At 38.8% G+C, this 19,563-nt stretch overlaps 1 long non-coding RNA gene across 2 annotated transcripts in view; it reads right to left on the bottom strand.

Moving 5' to 3' along the window:
- Window positions 1-19,563, bottom strand: part of LOC130857459 (uncharacterized) — a 336,472-nt gene that overhangs the window by 145,803 nt on the left and 171,106 nt on the right. The window lies entirely within an intron of this gene.

The raw sequence follows: 19,563 nt of genomic DNA, 5'->3' as shown, positions 1-19,563 counted from the left end.
AAGCAGCAACTATTAAAAAATATTCTACAGGGACTCCCTGGTGGTGCAGTGGTTAAGAATCCTTCTGCGAATGCAGGGGACACGGGTTTGAGCCCTGGTCCAGGAAGATCCCACATGCCTTGGAGCAACTAAGCCCGTGCACTGCAACTACTGAGCCTGCGCTCTAGAGTCCTTGCACCAAAAACTACTGAAGCCTGTGTGCCCTAGAGCCCGCATGCTGCGACTGCTGAAGTTCATGCCTGGAGCCCGTGCTCCATAATAAGAGAAAGCCCTGCAGTGAGAAGCCCGCGCACCGCAACCATGAGCAGCCCACGCTCGCCACAACTAGGGAAAGCCCATGTGCAGCGACGAAGACCCAAGGCAGACAAAAAAAAAAAAAAAGAATATTATTCTACAGCAGTTGCCACATGAATGATATGATAGCCTCATTGCCTAACCTTCACTTCCGCCAGACACTAAGAAAAAGATTGTTTTGAGCTTTGAAGAAAGAATGAATAGAAAAGTTAGATGTGTTCATTTTTGATATTCAGCTATACCTGGACATAACTTACATACGCATAGAGCATATTTGCATGTGGGTTGAAGTGCCTTTTGGGAAAGAAGCTTCTCCTAGAGAAAGAGGATGAGGCTGACCGGCCTGACCAAAACCCACAAGAACTCTGACATTGTACGTACAGACTGATTCTAACAGCATGTAGTTCTGTGACTTAGATTTGTTCTAAGCGTCTCAGAAGACTTGTATCTGAGGTTGAAGGAAAAGAGTAACAGTGAACAAGGGCTGAAAAAGTTTGTTTTGCTCAAATGATTGAAAAATATCAAAGTGCAAAGCAGTGTGAATTATACATTCAAAAACATAAACAAAACAAAGTTTAACTATACAGACTTCAAAAAAAAACATACAAAACTAAAGGAGAGAGGACTCCAGGGAGCACACATCTGTGTGGACCCCTGGGGGAGGCCAGCCCTCAGCGGCAGGAGAACCCAGTGGTCCCCACACCAGTGGACAGGGACCTTCACCCAGTAATCCGCAGTAGCGCCCTCTCAAGGCTCAAAGACTTGTTTGAACACGTGTGAGTCACCCCCCTCAGGATTTATGAAAATAAAAGGGAGAGGCATTTAAGGAAGCCAGAGATCCCACAACAGCAAAGTGGAGCTAGAATCAGAGAAACAGAATTTATTTTTGCTAAGAAGATCCCTAGACACAACTTGGGCACCCAAAGGGCAGTGAGGAAAAAAAGCCTACTTCTGGGGTTGATGAAAACGCTTGCCTGAGGTTAGAGAAAAATACACAATCCAATGTGAGTTGTGAGAATAAATATAATTTCTTTGAGTATGTATAGATTTTTTTTAAGGGAGTGGGCGCTGGAGGGAGGAGGTGACCCACAAATCCCTGGCTACTATGCTCCGCCAGGGATTTAGTCACCTTTACCGATTCGTTATAATGCCAAGCATTTCATAAGTTCTCAGAAAATATGAAATTATCTTATTTACCTAGCTCAATTTAAGATGTGAATAGAAATAATATAAGCTGTGAACTAAATACTTCATATCTAGGGAGGGAAAAAAAATCAGCTAAATGCTTTAGGAAGCTTATACACCATCAGAGAAAAACTCATTTGAAATATTTGATTATTCACTCAGTATTTAATGAGTACCCTTAAGGGTAACCATGCAATAGTTGCCCCAGTGGACTAGTGACGCACTGGTTTTAAATTAACTAATCAGTCAAATCAGACGATGAGTTTGACCTGATAAGGTTTGCTGAATTAATCAGGCTTTTAACAAATTTGCCTTGACATATTTAAAGACCATCATTAAGAGGTACTTTCCTATAGGAATTTAGAACCTGTAGAAATTTGAATAGACAAAGGCATTTAACTGAAAACTGATGGCTAAAGTGATGACCCTTCTCAGCCTGTTTACCTAGGAGGCGGCATGGCCTCGCTAAGAGTATGGACCTTGAAACCAAACAGACAGGTTAGAATTTCCACTCTCCAATGGCATGCTGTGTAGCTTTAGGTAAGTTACTTAACCTCTCTGAGCTTTTCCCAGATCTGAAAAAGGGAGATGATAATACTCATGTGTGTTTGAGTTTAAATGAACTAATGCGTATAAAGCAGTGTCAAGAAGTACACTTGTCACAGAGACGACGCTTGGCTATCACCATCATCATCGTCACCCATCATTACTACATTTTTTTCCTTTTAATAGCAAATAACAAGCAACCATAACATTTTTCCCCTAAAAGTTCCAAACTTTTTCAAATAAAAGAATCTTGGGCAAATATACTTTCAATTAAGCAGGAATAAATAATGTATCAGTTCAGTCCCATGAGTAACAGTACGCTCATATTAGGGTCATTTAAGGCAGGTTTAGTAAAGAGGCTATTTTAAAAGATGTGAGTGTTTTTGTCTACCCTGACATCTTGCTTGCCAAAATCACGGACCAATGCATTTTTTTTTTATTGAAGTACAGTTGATTTACAATGTTGTGTTAGTTTCAGGTGTAAAACAAAGTGATTCAGTTATACATATAGATAGATACAGATAGATATATGTATTCTTTTTCAGATTTTTCTTTTATAGGTTATTACAAGATACTGAATACAGTTCCCAGTGCTATAATTAGATCCTTGTTGTTTATCTATTTTATATATAGTAATGTATATCTGTTAATCCCAAACTCCTAATTTATCCCTCCCCCCCTGCTTTCCCCTTTGGTAATCCTAAATTTGTTTTCTATGTCTGCTCTGTAAATATATGACAGCACTTATATGTGAAATTAAAAAAAAAAAACAGATACAAATGAACCAATGCATTTTAATTATCAACAAGTGGAAACCTGTGCAAGCATCAAAGCTGAGCCTAAACCAAAGAATGTTTGATAAAAAAAAAGGTTTCCTCTCAGGAAGGCAGTTATCTTAGCTCCTACAAATTCCTCCCTCAGCAAAGATTATGCGGTGAGATAGCAGAAATGCTTCCTCCCTCCAGGTGCACTAAAAAGCCAACCAGGTGGGGGAAGACTTGCACAGGCAATTTCCTTACTAGAGGGGTTTCCACATAAAAGTTAATTAGGGAGAAGGAAGAGTCAGCTCCTGCAGAGAAAACACTTCAGAAATAAAACTGATGAGAGCAGCCAAGTCAGATAAAGGGTGCAGGCACATTCAGAGACAGGATCTGAGCTGGAGCACCAGGATAAATTTTTCTGCTTTGAGGCAAGAAAAGGGAGTTAAGACAGGATCTTTCTTAGAGATTGAGGATTTATAGAGTGGAAATGCCTCACTGTACACCTCGCTGGTCAGCCTTCTGAAGTGGGCATGAGGAGAAATTGGTTCCACTTGCATCACTGTCGTATACACGAGCTGGACAGCGTTAGGAAAATCCCTTACCTTTTCTCTTCTACCAGTTACTTGCTTCTCTGTAAAGATATTTATTTCTACAACCCACCTCATGGGGTTGTTATGGGGGTGAATTAGATAATGTCTGAGAAAGTTTTCTGGAAACTATAAGGTTCCCTGCGAATGTCAGTTAATTCTATTCATTTAAACATCAAATGTGTCAACGCACTCTAAAGATGAGGGGGAAAGGGTTCTAACTACCTGAAAATATTAGAGAGGCTATTGAATGTATTTTATATATTTCAGAGGAATTTTTTTTCATTCTTTACTTGCTTTGGAACTAATTTTTTTCTTCTGCATAATAATATATATGTTGTGATTACTGAATTCTAAAGCCATCCAAATGCATTAATTTAAAATATATATATGTATGGAGCATCTCATATGTGCCAGGTAGTGTACTAATCTCTGAGATAGCCACCAAACTTTCTAGATTCAGGGAGAAAGGATTATTAGGGTGCGGTTGCCTGTGAATGATCAAGGGATAATACATTTGTCTCTTATGTAATGTCTTCTCCACCTCATCAAGATAGATTTGTCTAGGGCTGCATAAAATTGACATGAAAGTGAAACCAGGATAGGCACTCTCTTTCCTTGATTAGATTCTAATCTAAAAAGAAAAATGCAAGATATGGCACATATATAAAGAAAGAAATATCACTGTAAAAGACAGTCACAATGAACTGCAATAAAAACAAGCTCCATTTATCAAGCTTCATCCATCAGAATACGTGCAGGCAAGAAATTAGGAAGCAGCAGCGCAAGAGCTACATACCAAAACCACTACAAGAAAAGAAGCATATGAGGGGATAAAAATCAGACTTTTCATGAACATCTGAGTTATTGCCATAGCTCCTAAGGGCCCACTAATTTGCCCTCCCCACACATACAGTAGCTGACTTAGACATTTGCCCCAGTGTCCCTCTGCTAAATGTGTGGTAGAGACAAAGGAAGAAAGTAATGTTCTACTGTCTTGGTCCAGATCTAAGCATTACCATAGGAACATCCCTGTGGCGCAGTGGTCAAGGATTCACCTGCCAGTGCAGGGGACACGTTAGATCCCTGGTTGGGGGAGATCCCACGTGCCATGGCGCAACGAAGTCCTCGAGCCACATGCCGAACTACCACAGCTACTGAGCTGCCTGCCACAACTCCTGAAGCCTGCGCAGCGAGAGCCCGTGCTCCGCAACAAGAGAAGCCACTGAGCTGGGAAGCCCGCGCACCGCAACGAAGCGTAGCCCCGCCCCCCACCACCGTGCTCTCCACAACTAGAGAAAGCCTGGGCACAGATCAGGGAGAAAAAAAAAAATGAACATAGTGGTTTCTTGCTGTTTATATCTCCTTTTTTCTAGGGTAACCTGTAGAGGCTGTCCGTCATCTGAGTGCCTGATAGAAGCTGTAGAATCTAGAAAGAGTTCGCAGTATAATGAGGAAATTGAGGTATAAGAATGTACCTAATCTGCCTAAGATCACAGAGCTACCTCCTGGGATAAGGCAGGAATTAGACTGAGGCCTCTGCACTGAGTCCAGTGCTCTGTCCAGCCGATGAATCTGCCCTGTGCAGTAGTTCTCTTCAAACTCGCTCCATAGGTCCAACCCGCCTGCCCCTTTCAGTGTGCCCAGCAAAGTTCCACAGCTTGATTCTTGCTGGAGGCAGCGTAATCTACTTACAACACAAGGATGGTCCTGTATTACCAGGTGGCAGCTCCTGCTCTGGAGGGTGGGCCCCTTCAGTGACCTCTGCATGGAGCCAGAGGTGTTTCAACCAGAGGAGCCAGATGACGTGTGATTTACATCTTTACTCTGACCTTGTCTCATACTCTATTCAGCAACACAAATCATCCACCCTCCTCTAATGGTCTAATCCCTCCAATACCTTAGCCATGTGGATTTCCACCTCCTATCCCTACATACACACACTTAGTGTTCTTCTCTTCTCCACCTTTCTGAATTTTTCTATTCTTCAAAGTCCAACGAAAGTTCTTCCTTTTAATAACAATTTGCCCTGCTGCTCCAAGTCACATAGTTTTCTGCTTTCTCTGAACTCTGACTTTGTTGCACCACAAAATCATATAATACCTTCCATTTTTTTCATTAATTGTTTTATAGGTTTAATTTTTGCTTCCTCAACTGGGGGTTGAATAAAGTACATTTTAATGCCTTTTCCACACTACAAGTTACATGATTTTAAAATACAAATTCCAAAGATTAATTCATTATCCTTTCTTTTGCCCTTTCTATAGTGTTTAACAGTGTTGAACACTGAGCAACCACTTAACAAAATATATTTTAAAAATAGAAGTATAAATCCATAAGAAAAACATGAGCATTTTAATTAATAAGCAGTATAAAATTAGAAATGAAAATATGTCAAAATGTGGAAAATATTCAACCTCAGTATTCAACAAAAAGATGAAAATTAAAATTTCAAAGTTTTTGCTTGTGTTGCTTACAAATTAGCAAAGTTGAGGTTTTTTAAAATAAAATGCCTGGTAATGGTATACATATGATGAAATACGCAATTCCTACATCGCTTATCAGCTTCAAAATGACATAAGTCTTTGGAAAGGAATTTGATAATAAAGTACCATAAGCTATAATGGTGTTGTATATTTTGACACAGTAATTCAGTAAGTAACATGAAATATGGAATGTACTTTATATGCAAAGGCATTCTTAGCAATGCTAATTATAATTATAAAAATTTGGAAACAATTTAGATGTCCAATAGTAACGGAATAGCTAAATAAAAGAAACCTCATGATGTACTATGCAGCTAAAAATAGGTTTTTACAAGATATTTTAATTACGTGAGAAAATTCTGGTATAATGTTAAATGAAAAGAGCAAGATTAAAGTTGTATATACAGTATGATCCTCTCTCATACCCTGAGTTCTCTTGTGCTTCAAATTTATGCATTTGAAAGCCTGCCAGATGTCTCCACTTGGAAGATCCAAAAGCATCTCAAATACAACATGTCCATGTATGAACTCAACATTTTATTTCTTTCTTCGCTCCCAAATATATTCCTTCTTGCGTCCTCTCCCTCCCAGTTAGTGGTACCACCATCTACCCAGCTACCGCAGCCAAAATCCTGAGCCTCTCCCACGCCCTGGTCACCCACGCTCAATCCATCGTTGCATTCTGCCAGAGTACATGGTAAAGATTTCTCAGCTCTATCCTCTCTGTGCAGGTTTCCCACCACTACGATCTTTCAGAGTTTTACCTACACCATTTCAGTTACCTTGTAATATGCCTCCTTGTCATCGACACTGCCTGCTTGTCCCTCCATTCAGCATATTCACCCATTTGTTATACTGAGCCACTAGTAGTTCCCTACACTCCATGCTGTTTCTCACCTCTGTGTTCTTGTTTATTTTTTTTCTCTTCCTCCTCCTTATATCCCCTTCCTTCCTTCTTTCCTTGACTATTCTTGCTTCAAGACTCAGTTGAAGAGTTTCCTGATTCTCCCACCATCCCCAGCCCCATCCCCACCGCCAACCTCGACCAAGCCCCCTCCTCTCTCCCCCCCACAATGCCTTCTGAATTCCCCCAAATGCATATTTGCCAAATTATACTGCAATGATCTGTATCTCACTGTCACTGCCATTCCGGACTCTAAGACCCTCGAGGGTAGAAAACATTTAATGTTTGTATACACGATCACCACATAACATACACTCAATATATTTTTAACTGAATTCTGCCAAATTGAACTGCTTCCCTTGACTAGAATTATGAGAAGGAAAGCAAATTTTGTCTCCACACTAAAAAAAAACAAACAAATATTTTCCTTCGTAGTTTATACCCATCCAAAACCATCATTCCATTGCCTTTCTCCCCCAAAATAATAACAGCAGTCCCTCTTCTCCATTCATCAGACATTTACTAGACACTTGTGGTATGCAATCAACTGTGCTAGGATCCATGGATGTGAAGATAAATATAATAAAATCTCTCTCTGTAAGGAGCTCGCAGACTAGAGGGGGAGAGAGATGAGTAGCACAACACAGTAAGTGCTCTGACAGAGGCTCAGAATAGCTGGTGTGGGACCCAGAGGAGGCAGAAAGTGACTCATACGCCTCACGGCTTCCAAGTCTGTTCCGAGTTATTCTGCTCTTACGAACGCTTTGCTTTAAGTTATTCAAATACCACTTCATATACTGATGCTTCTCCCCAAGTAGAGGGAAAGGGACATGGAAGTTGGGCTAGGCAGTTCCTTTCATCTCTTTTGCACATTCAGTCAGACCTCTGTCTCTGCAGAAGAGGGGGCTATGGAACTCCACACCCAGAAAATATTCTGTAAATGCCCCTCGAATGAAAAATATACAGGTGACCACACCCACATAAGATGACACAAGCCATTTTTGATTTCGGCACAAATTTATTATGAAATAATTGATGTTTTTGGAAAATGAAAATACATCATTTGGCTCCTAAGGTAGCTCAGTGCTTCACTTCCAAGGGTATGGAAATGCCAAAATATCCATTCTTGCAACACTTTCCTTGACAAGTATTTCAACATAGTCCATCTGAGTTTAGCAGCAAATAAATTACATCTTTCTAGGATTCCATGATTTGTGGCCTTTCCCCCACCTGAAATAATTGCAACTCCCTAAAATACCACTCTTCACCCTAAATACAAGGCCAGGGACTTTCCAATTCATCTCTCACAAATGTAAGGTCTGTTACTTGAGAACACCTTGCTCTAGTTTAAGTTTCCTGCTGCAAGCAGGAAAGTCAGAACAGAAGCTTCTTTTCAACAGCTCTTCTAACCACATCCCTCCCACTGCCTCATTATGGTGCCCTTCCAGGCCTGGGCAGTGGGAGGTGACTAGAGCAGTTTTGTCATGTGAATCATAGGACAGCATGGTGCGTAGTCTGCTGGCCTGAGGCCAGGATGGAAGGAGCCTCTGGGATGTGTCATTGCCAGCGAAATTATAACAGATCCATTGAGAGCCTCAGGACAAAACCCCCTGAATCATCATGCGGGAAAACAAAATAATGGCAAGACAGTCTTCACAAAATCTCTGGCTTAAGCAGCTCACTACCTACAAAGGAAAGTGGAGTTCACTGAAGCATTAAGGCTTTTTGCTTTTTCAGTACTTTCCTGCCCCATATCAGATTAAAGGGCTTCCATTTGAGTACTTTTAAATTTGAGAAACGTTCTAATGGCATTGCGTTGAAGGCTGTGCAATGTTTGCATAGTCTGTGGTCTACAAATCATGCATTACAAATCATAATCAGTACTTTCTATCATGAGATGAGCTCAGTTCTAGAACATGAACCATTCTATCGCTCTAGTTAAAACAAGAAAAACGTGTAGATGACAGATGGATAGATGAATGGATGAATGGATGGACAGATAAGAGAGACAGACAGAAAGAGAGCTAGGGAGAGGAAGAGGGAGAGGGAGAAGAACAGATACCCACATCAGATGCTAAATTCTATTACGTATAGTTTTCCAAATCTGAGCTGTAGAAGTAGAACTCTCATCTTTAAGTTATAGTGAGTCAGTCCCTTTCAGAAGTTTCTTTTTAAACCAACACACCCCTTTGTTCTTTAGTTGCTTCCACTTATCTGTTAGCTATGAATCCTACTTTTTATTTTCTTGCAAAATCTACACTGTGAACAACTCCCTTAAGACAAATTACTACTGAATTATTTTAAGACCTAGTAGTACTATTGGTTTAGATTACACGAGATACAATTAGAATTTGAAGAAAATAAGATAAAAAGAGACTAGGGCACCACGCAAATCTTACTGAAGGCAGGCGTATGAAAATTTTTCTAATGAGGCTTCAATAGGACAAGTTTTATCCTAGCACCCTGTAACTCAGTACCCTCCAGGTATCATTTCTCCCTGATTAGCATTTACTACCCAAGGAATCATAGCTTGCAGATTGTATGAACAGAAGAAAAATAAAGCACAAAATGAAAAAGTTCAATGTTAACCACAATAAATGTAAACAAGGAAATTAACATAACCAAGAAACCAATCACTAGGAGTAAAAACCCAAACCAATGGGTTCTCTGCCCCTTACAAAGTGACAACCTATTATCATCCTTCAAAGGGAGGAGCCCACTGTGTTGGAGTCATTAACATGCAGACAGTGAAAACTGTACATTAGTTTAATTTTAGTTGGAGCCAAGGAACAAATTTTAATCAACAGTAAAAAGCAGTGTTTTTCAATGTTGAAATTAAAATAACTGCAGAAAGAGCTAGACAATAAATTTGGAATTTTTTTTTGTTCAAAAGTTTCTCTATTCTACCATTTTATTGTGGACATTAAAGGTTATAAACCAAAAAGTCAAGATCTCTTAAGGCAGAGATTATAATACTCTTCTGTCAAGAGAGAATCATTTTCAACATTTTCTGTCTCTTTCATATTCAGGGTATATGTAGGAGATAGAATCAAGTCAACCCGAAAAATAGAGGGCCACTTTTTTTCCCAAACAGTTCTCACTCTTATGAAGAGATCTTCAGCTCAGTTCATTCCAAAAGAAGGAATTTTAAGAGATTACCTGAAGAAGAAGTATTTACGTTAGAAAACAAAAGGGCAACCTACTGAATGGGAGAAGATATTTGCAAATGATATGTCTGATAAGGAGTTAATATCCAAAAGACATAAGAAGCTCATACAACTCAATATCAAAAAAACCAAACAACCTGGTTAAAAAAATAGAGAGAGGACCTGAATAGGCATTTTTCCAAAGAAGACATACAAGTGGCCAACAGGCACATGAAAAGATGCTCAACATCACTAATCATCAGGAAAATGCAAATCAAAACCACAATGAGATATCACCTCACACCTGTCAGAATGGCTGTTATCAAAAAGGCAAGAAATAACAAGTGATGGTGAGGATGTGGAGAAAAGGGAACCCTCTTGCACTGTTGGTGGGAATGTAAACTGATACAGCCACTTGGAATACAGTATGGAGGTTCCTCAAAAAATTAAAAATAAAACTATCATATGATCCAGCAGTTGCACTCCTGGGTATATATCCAAAGAAAACAAAAACACTAACTTGAACATATACATACACCCCAAAAGTTCATAGCAGCATTATTTACAATAGCCAAAATATGGAAGCAACCTAAGTGTCCATCAACAGATAAATGAATAAAGAAGATGTGCCACGTATACACGTGCACTCACACGCACGCACGTGCACACACACACACACACAGAAGTATTAGTCATAAAAAAAAGAATAAAATTTGGCCATTTACAATAACATTGATGAACCTAGAGGGTATGCTTAGTGAAATAAATCGACAAATACTGTAAGTTTTCATTCATATGTAACATTTAAAAAAATAAAACAACAAATATAACAAAACAGAAACAGACTCACAAATACAGAGAACTAGTGGTCACCAGCTGGGAGAGGGGAGATGGGAGGGTCAAGACAGGGGAAAGAGATTAAGAGGTATAAACTACTAGGTATAAAATAAATAAGACACAAGGATGTCATATACAGCATGGGGAATATAGCCACTATTTCATAATGACTTTATTTGGAGTATAATCTATAAAAATATTGAATTACTGTGTTGTACACTTGAAATTTATATAATATGGTAGATCAACTAGATACTTCAATTTTTAAAATCTAAATAAATAAATAAATGTTTATTCAGAGATGAAAAGGAAAAGAGCAAAATGAATTATGCAACAGTATGACTTTTGGAATTAGTCATACCCGCATTCAAATTCTGTTTTGGCCCTTTCCTAACGCTGTGGCCTTGAGGACTCTAACACTTTTTGAATATCAAGTTCATGGTCAATGTAAATGTAACTTTTGAAACCCATACTGCAGGGGTACAGTGGAGACTAAATGATGGGCTGATGAGTCAGCACATACTGAACACTGTACCTGGACCAGAGGAGGTGTTCTTTCAATGTTGGCTTCATTTTACTTTGCTTTACTTTACTTGCCCCTTGCCTTGAGGAATAAAGCACTGGGATTTTTAGGAGGCTCAAATTTTACTGATGCTGCAAAACTGTTTCATTAAAAATGGGCTTTCCCCAGGATTATTATTTTGCAGGCACGCTGGCAGAGAATGAGAGGAGCCTCTTCTAATTCTCAGACATTCAAGTACAGCACAAGATTTAATCTTTAGTTTCTGTGCCCAGGCCTAAGCTCTTGCACGGCCTTCTGTAAGGTCCAATGAGCACTTCAAACCTTATATCCAGAGCTTTGAAATTCTTTGGTGTTTGCTTCTTTAAGTACTCATTGATGAGTTTCGAAATGAAGCCTATCACTTTTCCAGACAGGAGTTAATTGTAACTCCTACTCTCAACTGCTAGCACTAAGCAGCTACCAAGTTTCTCACAAATTTGAAAGCTCTGAACATAGAGAAAAGACAAGCAGAGAATCCTGACACACAGAAGAAAATGCAGCTCAGTTCACCATGATCTCCATGATTAGCCAGTAGCTGTTCAGAGCTTGGTTGCTCTAATTGGAGCCTGTGCTGAATCATCGATATTCACGCGGTACCCATCTGGCACCTGAAATTAGATTTTGTTCCCTCTGCATTCACACTGGTGATGAAGGATGGAGGTACATAACAGAAAAACCCCTTAAAGATTATTTTGCTAACAGATGAATTTCTTAGTGAAAAAGGAAAACGGTTTCTTTCCTTAAGGATGTGGCTATCTTTCATCACCCAATGGTTTATTACTGATAGTTCAATTTTTTTAAAGGGCAATGATATCTGGGAAGCTGGAGTTTTATCTTTAAAAGTCTCTCTAATTCACTGAAGGAGTAATATAAGCTAAAGTGTATAGGCTGCAAAATAAAACCAAATTTAATGTCTGAAATCTAAGTAACCAAGGAAAAGAAGTTTGGAGTTAAAAGGATCTCTCAGTTTCCAGCTCATAATATCATACCATGGTATATCATAGCATATTACACCATACCATAACAGAGGTATTGTTAGTGACCATCCTATTCTTAAATATTACTAAGGAATGAGAACCCTTAGCCCACTACATTAAATAGATTTTTGGGGGGGGGGGGAGGGGCACCACGCAGCTTACAGGATCTTAGTTCCCCGACCAGGCATTGAATCTGGACCCACGGCAGCAGAAGCATGGAATCCTAATCACTGAACCACCGTGGAAGCCCCTAGATAGAATTTTTAATAAACTTTTTTTGGGGGGGGGTGGAGAACCAGTTTGTCACTTATATTTAGCATAAATCACTCTCTTACAATATTTCAGATCCCTAAAAACTTAATTATTATTAATTATAAAAATAATTATAATTTATTCCTGGCTATTCAGCTTTTAAAGACCAAACTATCCTGACTCTGCTACTTATTGTGTGACTTTGGGCAAGTTTTCCGACCTCTCTCTACCTAGGTTTCTGTGTCTGTACACTAGAACTATGATATCTTGCTTCAAACCGTTGTTGGAAGGCATACGAATTTATAGAGGCAAAGTGCTGGAAGTAGTGATAACACGCAGCAAACACTCCTTAAGGTATCATCCTCCTCAGGTTTCTTACTCTCAAGAGACTATGATTTGTTTACCGTGAATGTACATTAAATGTGTGATGGGCACCATTGTTTTCCAAATAACAATCCAACATTTTTGTATTCACTCTAAATCATGTTGCTCTGTAGGTACCCCATTCATTGAATCAGTTATTTTAGCCTGGCCCCTGGCGAGGAAGCAGAGAGATGATTAAAACACCAGAAAGGGGGTAGGAAAAAAACCAAACCCACTCTTCACCCCTCACTGGATTTCCTCATACCAACACAGGACAGAAATACTGTTTTGGGAAGAATGCGAGGCTAGGATAGCACCCAGCGGGCTTCCTCGTGGGCTGAGTGACACTGTTATATTAGAGCCTCCACGTGCCCCTGGAGGGGAAAGGGAGACGGCTGAGCGTGCTGGCTGGAGAACTTGACAGAGTGGCGGTGTGGAGAGTGCGTAAAGTGACACTAAAACTAAAAGCTGTAGGGTGGATTTCCCAAACTGGGGATCAAATGAAAACGATAGCCAGAAGTGAGGAAAACGACAGCCCCAGCAAGAGTTGGGTGCAGGTCTAGTCAGCGAAGAGAACTAAGCTCCCTAAAAGCAATTCCTCTTCTTTGTTTATGCAAAGAGAACAGAATAAAAAAGTATTAGGCCAGCTTCACAGGTACTTCAAAAGTGGAGGCAGGAGGGACTACAACCAAATCATTGCATTTAGTGATACAAAAACACTAAAATGGAAAATGGCATATGACCCAAAGTTGCCTTTCTCCCAATGCTATGAGAACAATAATAATTGTGTAATTTACCAAGCACTTATTGTGTGCCAGACAATGTTCTGATCACTTAAAATGCAACCAGTCAAGATTACATGGCTAGTAAATTTTGAACCCCGGATATGTAAGTTTCCTCCTGCACCCAGAGGCCATTTTATTTTTTCAGGGAAGGAGTCAGAATTCATCAGAAAGGAGAAAATCTTTATCTAGAACAAAACTTTGATTTAACTTACCCCAAAGATTTAGGATTCGTCTAATCCCTAAAAGAATCTAAGTGTGGGGTGGTTTTTTCCCTCCCTTATCAGTGGAACAGTAGTCCTAGAACTAAATGATTGACTATAGGAAATAAGAAAAGCCACGTTGTTTCTGTATCTGAATTGTAGTAAGTAAATTCTGAACCTCTTATAGAGTTAGTCAATGTAAGTCTACCAACATTCCAACATAAGATAGGAATTTCAGTCTATTTATTTCATTCTCCTTGCTCTCAAGTTGAATTTGAAGCAACCAAAGAAATACAACAATAGGAAAAACAGGGAAGTGCTCCATCAATTTAGGGAATTTCTGTAAAATAGCGCACAGGATCCAGATTGCCTATGAGTTCATACACTCTGGAATGTGACAAGAGTTTAATAGTAAGAAATCTATTTTAAAAAATTCATCATAGCAATAGATCAAGGAAGAAGAGAAACATGTAATCCTCTCTAAAAAAGTCTAAAGGCATATAAAAAATACTAAACATTGAATCCCAATTTTTAAGCTTTGATATAAGAGGACTATAAGGCATATCTTCCTCAAATAGCCAATGTCTTGCCTGATGAAGGAAACACAGACAGTCCCACTGAAATCAGGAGCAGGAGGACACCCACTGTTACTACACTTAGTTAACAATATCTTTTAAGTGCTAATTAGTAAGTCTAATAGAAGCGAGTCATAAATATTGGCAAAGATTAGGCAAATCTATAATTATGTGAAAATCATAGACCTCCTTATTTGAAAATCCCCCCAAAAATAAAGTTAAAAAAAATTTTTTTTAAATATTTAGTAAGGGGGTTGGTTACAAATCAATGTTTTCCTATATAAGAAGAATTGTAAATGTAATAGCTACAAAACAGCACCAACAACAACCTATAAAACTAGGCACAAAGAAGATTTGGGGGGTTTCGTTTGTGTGTTCGTTTACAAAGGTACAGGGAATATATGGGGGAAAAATATATAAAACTTTCTTGAAGGACATAAAAGGAGACACACCAAAAAATAACATTTCTGAAGAAGAGAGAATGTGCAATTCCAATCTTGTACAGTTCCACCCTCAATTATTTATTTATTTATATTTAAATGTCTGTTATAGAAACTTTCACAAATACACAAAGGCAGAGAAAACCAGATCATGAACCCCAGGTACTCATCACGCAGCTAAACAGTATCAGTAGTTTTCCAATCTCGCTTTATCTACCCTAACATGCCCTTTTCCCACTATACCTGCCTGCTTGCATAATTTAAGACATCATATAAATAAACACGTAAGTATAGGTAGAAAATTTCTGAAAAGCAACAATAACAAAGGAAGAATTTCTATAATAATTAAAATAATTTATCCTGGTACCAGAGTAGAAGAAAAACCAGTGGAACTGAAAAACAAACAAAAAAAGAGATACAATTACATAAAAGAATTTGATATTTGACAAAGTTACCATTTTTCTTTATCAGCGTTTAAAGCATAGGTTACTCTATCATTGGATTGGGACAATTTGATAATCATTTGGGCACAAAGTACCTTCATATCAGAACAGAAAATATTCCAGATAAATTTAAGATTTGAATGTGAAAAATAAAGCCATGGAAGCAGTAAAAGAGAACATTTGTAAATATTGTATTTCTTTAAGGGTACAGAAGATCTTTCTAAGCAGTACATGCGTCAGACACTTTGCTAAGTGCATAAACTAGGAATAAAATGAATTAACTAATTTTGAAAATAAAAAATATATACAAATATTTTTAAACTATAAAACATAAACTAGGAAGACAAACCACAGTGTATTTTATAGATAAAGTTACAACACGAAGAACTCTTAAAAATCCATACGAAAATATGTCCCAGTAGATAGACCGAGAGCATGAAAAGGCAAATTCACAAAAAGATAAATTAAAAATTTAAATTAACATGTGGAAAAACTCAACTTTAACAAGTAAAAAAGTAAATAAATAAAATAAGGAGATGCCCTATTCTGTCCATTAGATGGTACTTTAAAATAAAAAATTACACTGAATGTTGGAGCACTCATTTATCGCCTGTGGGAATATAATTAGTACAATATTTCTAGACAGGTTTTTGGCAAAAGCATCAAAAACCTGATAAACACACACACCCTTTGAATCAGCATGAGAAAAGGATACAGAGATGTATATGCAAAAATAATGATCAAAGCGTTGTTCATAATAGGAAAACAATGTGAACAAAGTAAATATCCAACTACAGAGGATTATCTAAATTAACAGTTCTATAAAAATGCAGAGGAATATTTTGAAGCTATTAGAAAAAGCAACGTACATAAAGATGTTCATGATAAACTGCTAAGTGAAAAGCATGGGTTACTAATTGTGTTTATACTATGGTGCCATTTCTGTACTTTGCCCATATATACAGAGAAAATAATCTGGGAAGATAAGCATCAAAATATAACAGTGTTTAGCTCTAGAATTATGAGAGATTTTCTCCTTTTGTTTCTGTGCAGAATTTTTCTACAATGAACATGTGCTATTTGTGTTACAAAATTAAGTAATAAAAAAGTACATATAGTTATAACATTAAATATAGTTTGCAGCTAAAGACCAAAATTGTTGGAAGACAGAATGACCATGGAATTCCTTAGTCGTAATTGGGTGGCTGCTTCTAATAAGAAAGGTAATGCACATTTTCCATGACTTGACCGGAGACAGGGTATTTCAGGTTGTGAACATATATGCTTTGGCTGCTATGAGATATGAAGCAGGCTTTGAAATTCAAGTATAATTATAGAAATTCAAACTGACAGTCATTACAGTTGGTCCTTCTGAGTAAATGAAAGCAAGGAATCTTAAAAATAATAGGTGATTAACACATTTATAAAAATGCACAATTTTAAAATTTGCCAATGATCATTCCTAAAGTGAGCGTTAGTTTACACATTTCAGATGTGAAGTTTCACTGACTGAACTAACTGTATACAAAAGCTCTTGCCCAGACGTTTTTCTGTAAATTAAAAGCAGAGAGGGACCAACAGAGAAAAGCCAAAGCAATTGTTTAACCCAAGCAGGCAGAAAGGGCGGTCCGCCCTCCCCACAGCATGCAAGATCCTTGATCAGCCAGAGCTTGGCTCAGGCCTGTGCCCAGGAACAATCCTGTTCCCAACGAAGAACAACTGAAAGAGCCCTATACTAATGGGCACTGAAAGAGGAAGAAAGAAGACACACTTGAGTGGCAGCTTCTTGTCTGACATGATGTTATTAGTTTACATCCATTATTCCACTTAGTTCTTCGGAATCCGTGGAATAGGTGGCATTTCCCGTTCTGCAGGTGATAAAACTAAACCTAAGATAAATGAAACGATTTCCCCAAAGTGTCCCAAGTCACAAGTAGTAGAAGTGGGAATCAAATCCATATCTCTCTGGCTGGAAACTTTTTGCCCTTTTCATAAGGCTACAAAGACAATTCTGATTTTGTTACTCTGTAGCAGTTGGAGATGGGTTGGCTTGGAGGTGAAGCAAACAGACTTTTGAGCCAGAATGCCTGCGTTCAAAGCCCCACTCTGCCACTTGCTAGATGTGTGACCCTGCACATGCTTCCAGACCTTTCTGTGACTCAGTTTCCTCTTTTGAAAGTTGGGGCGACAGGAGTACCTGCCTCATAGGTAAGGACTGATTGATAAGTGTTAAGATGTAGAAAGGACTTGGGACTTTTCCTGACAAACACTAAGCACCACTGTTAGCTATCTTTATTATTGTCTGTGGGTTTTTGGTGGCCACTCTATGCTCCATTTTCAACAGCTTGTCTTTACCTTATGTCCCCTCTTCCTTGTCTCCCAGCTTTCTCCCTTCCAGCTCCCTGAGACTCCAAGTCTGATCCCCAACCAGCTCAGCAGCTGGGTCCCTGAGCACCAGCTGCTCTGAGCACCAGGACTGCCCACACTCGGACTCTGTCTTGAAGTGCTCTGCCAAGCTGTGGGGGGCCACCTGGGAGCCTCTGCGGGACCTTGGCTGTGCCACCTACCACTTGTCACCCCCTCTCAGTACACTGCTCTGCTTGCAAACCTGCAAAACGTCCCTCTGTCTCTACCGGTGGCAGCCACCCCTCCCCTTGGAACACATCCTCTTTCTGGGTTCTGGCAGCACAATGTTGAAAATGTTCCCAGTCAGACCCACCACTCTCCATTGAGTTCAAGCTCGCATTCAGAGAGAGACCAAAGAGAAAGCTTCTGAAATTACAGATTTATGGCCCCTCCCATCTCCAGAGTACCCTTGGAAAGACACTGCAGGTGGGGATTACACATGCACTTCATTTTTAAAATTGCACAAACAGCACAATATTTTATTCATGCCACTAAGTGAGGCATCTCCAAACATGATATGATTCTGCACAAAGAAATTATGTCCGAGTGTTTCTGGAAACAATGCTGCTTTCTGCATCCTGACCTTCTCAGCTTCTTTTCTTTCTGCTAAAACGCATTCACTGGCTCCAAGCACTTTGTCAAAATCATGGCCAAAAAGAAGGATTTGCAGCTTTACACCTGAGTTGAAATCACCTGCAGATCTTTCATCACTTTGGCACCTCTAATCTTATGTTAATAGTGCTTTACGCTGCCTCAGAAGTTCAATTCCTTCCAGATTACCTTTAATACTATACGCACCTCCCTCAAGGACGCAGCAAAGTATTTTCAGCAGCACAAGGCTGCACAGAAAAATAAAATACTCTGATGCTTCAAAGGACAGATTTCCTAGCCTTCACTAGTGCCCCAGAAATGGAACAATGAATTCTTTGGCCTTGCCATTCATTCAACGTTTCCTGTGCTTTGTTTTGAAATTTCTAAACATTTGCATTTTCATTTTGCTTTTTTGAAGATGTATGCTTTGTATCTACATGATGCCTTTAACCCAAAGTTCTCAAAACTACTTTACACCAACATTTCACAATGTGAAAGCTGGAATTCAAATTTCAGAGATAATGAAAGGGAAGCAAAATCTTCCAGTGACTTTTTGAAAATATATCTGTACACAAGATGCATAGAGCCAATAATAGATTGGAAGGAACCACTGTTGGATAAACCACATTTTACTATGTTCTAAAATAATGGCATGGTTGCTAGCAGGACTCAGTAAATATTCACAATAAAAAACCAAGTACTTGTTGGCATCCCCTAATGGTGCAAAATCTACTCTAGAAGGCATCATAGGGAGAAAAAATATATATAAAACATAAATCTCTTTAAATATTCTCTTGTTCAGAGAACAAGGCTGAAACTAGAAACAATTACAGAACACTACTGTCTATAATTAGAGCTTAATAAATTGTGTGGTTCAGCTAACAAGTTCAAAAGTAATTAAGAAAAGAAACGAGAGAAGTTGTAGGCTAGGGGAAACAGAAAGTCATTGAAGGCATGGCAGAGACTGGTACACAGGAGTATATTGGGGGAAGCGTGGAAGGTAAGAAGGGAGGAAGAATGTCTTCTCTACAGGAGCAGGTGATCAGTTACAGGGAGTAAAGGGGATTATTGTATGAAAAGGAGATTATGGGGCACTGAGTGCCAATTGGATTTGATGCAGTAGGTAACCACTGCACTCTTAGCAGATGAATGGCATGGCAGGGCCCTGCTTTAAGAAGTATATTCAGTCAACAGAAGATGAATAAATGGGAGGTGATCTAATC

This window comes from Hippopotamus amphibius, chromosome 1 (assembly GCF_030028045.1).
Source record: "Hippopotamus amphibius kiboko isolate mHipAmp2 chromosome 1, mHipAmp2.hap2, whole genome shotgun sequence".
In the NCBI taxonomy this organism is placed as follows: Eukaryota; Metazoa; Chordata; class Mammalia; order Artiodactyla; family Hippopotamidae; genus Hippopotamus; species Hippopotamus amphibius.
The sequence above is the reverse complement of the archived record's forward strand: the minus strand, read 5'-3'. Positions and strand labels throughout refer to the sequence as shown.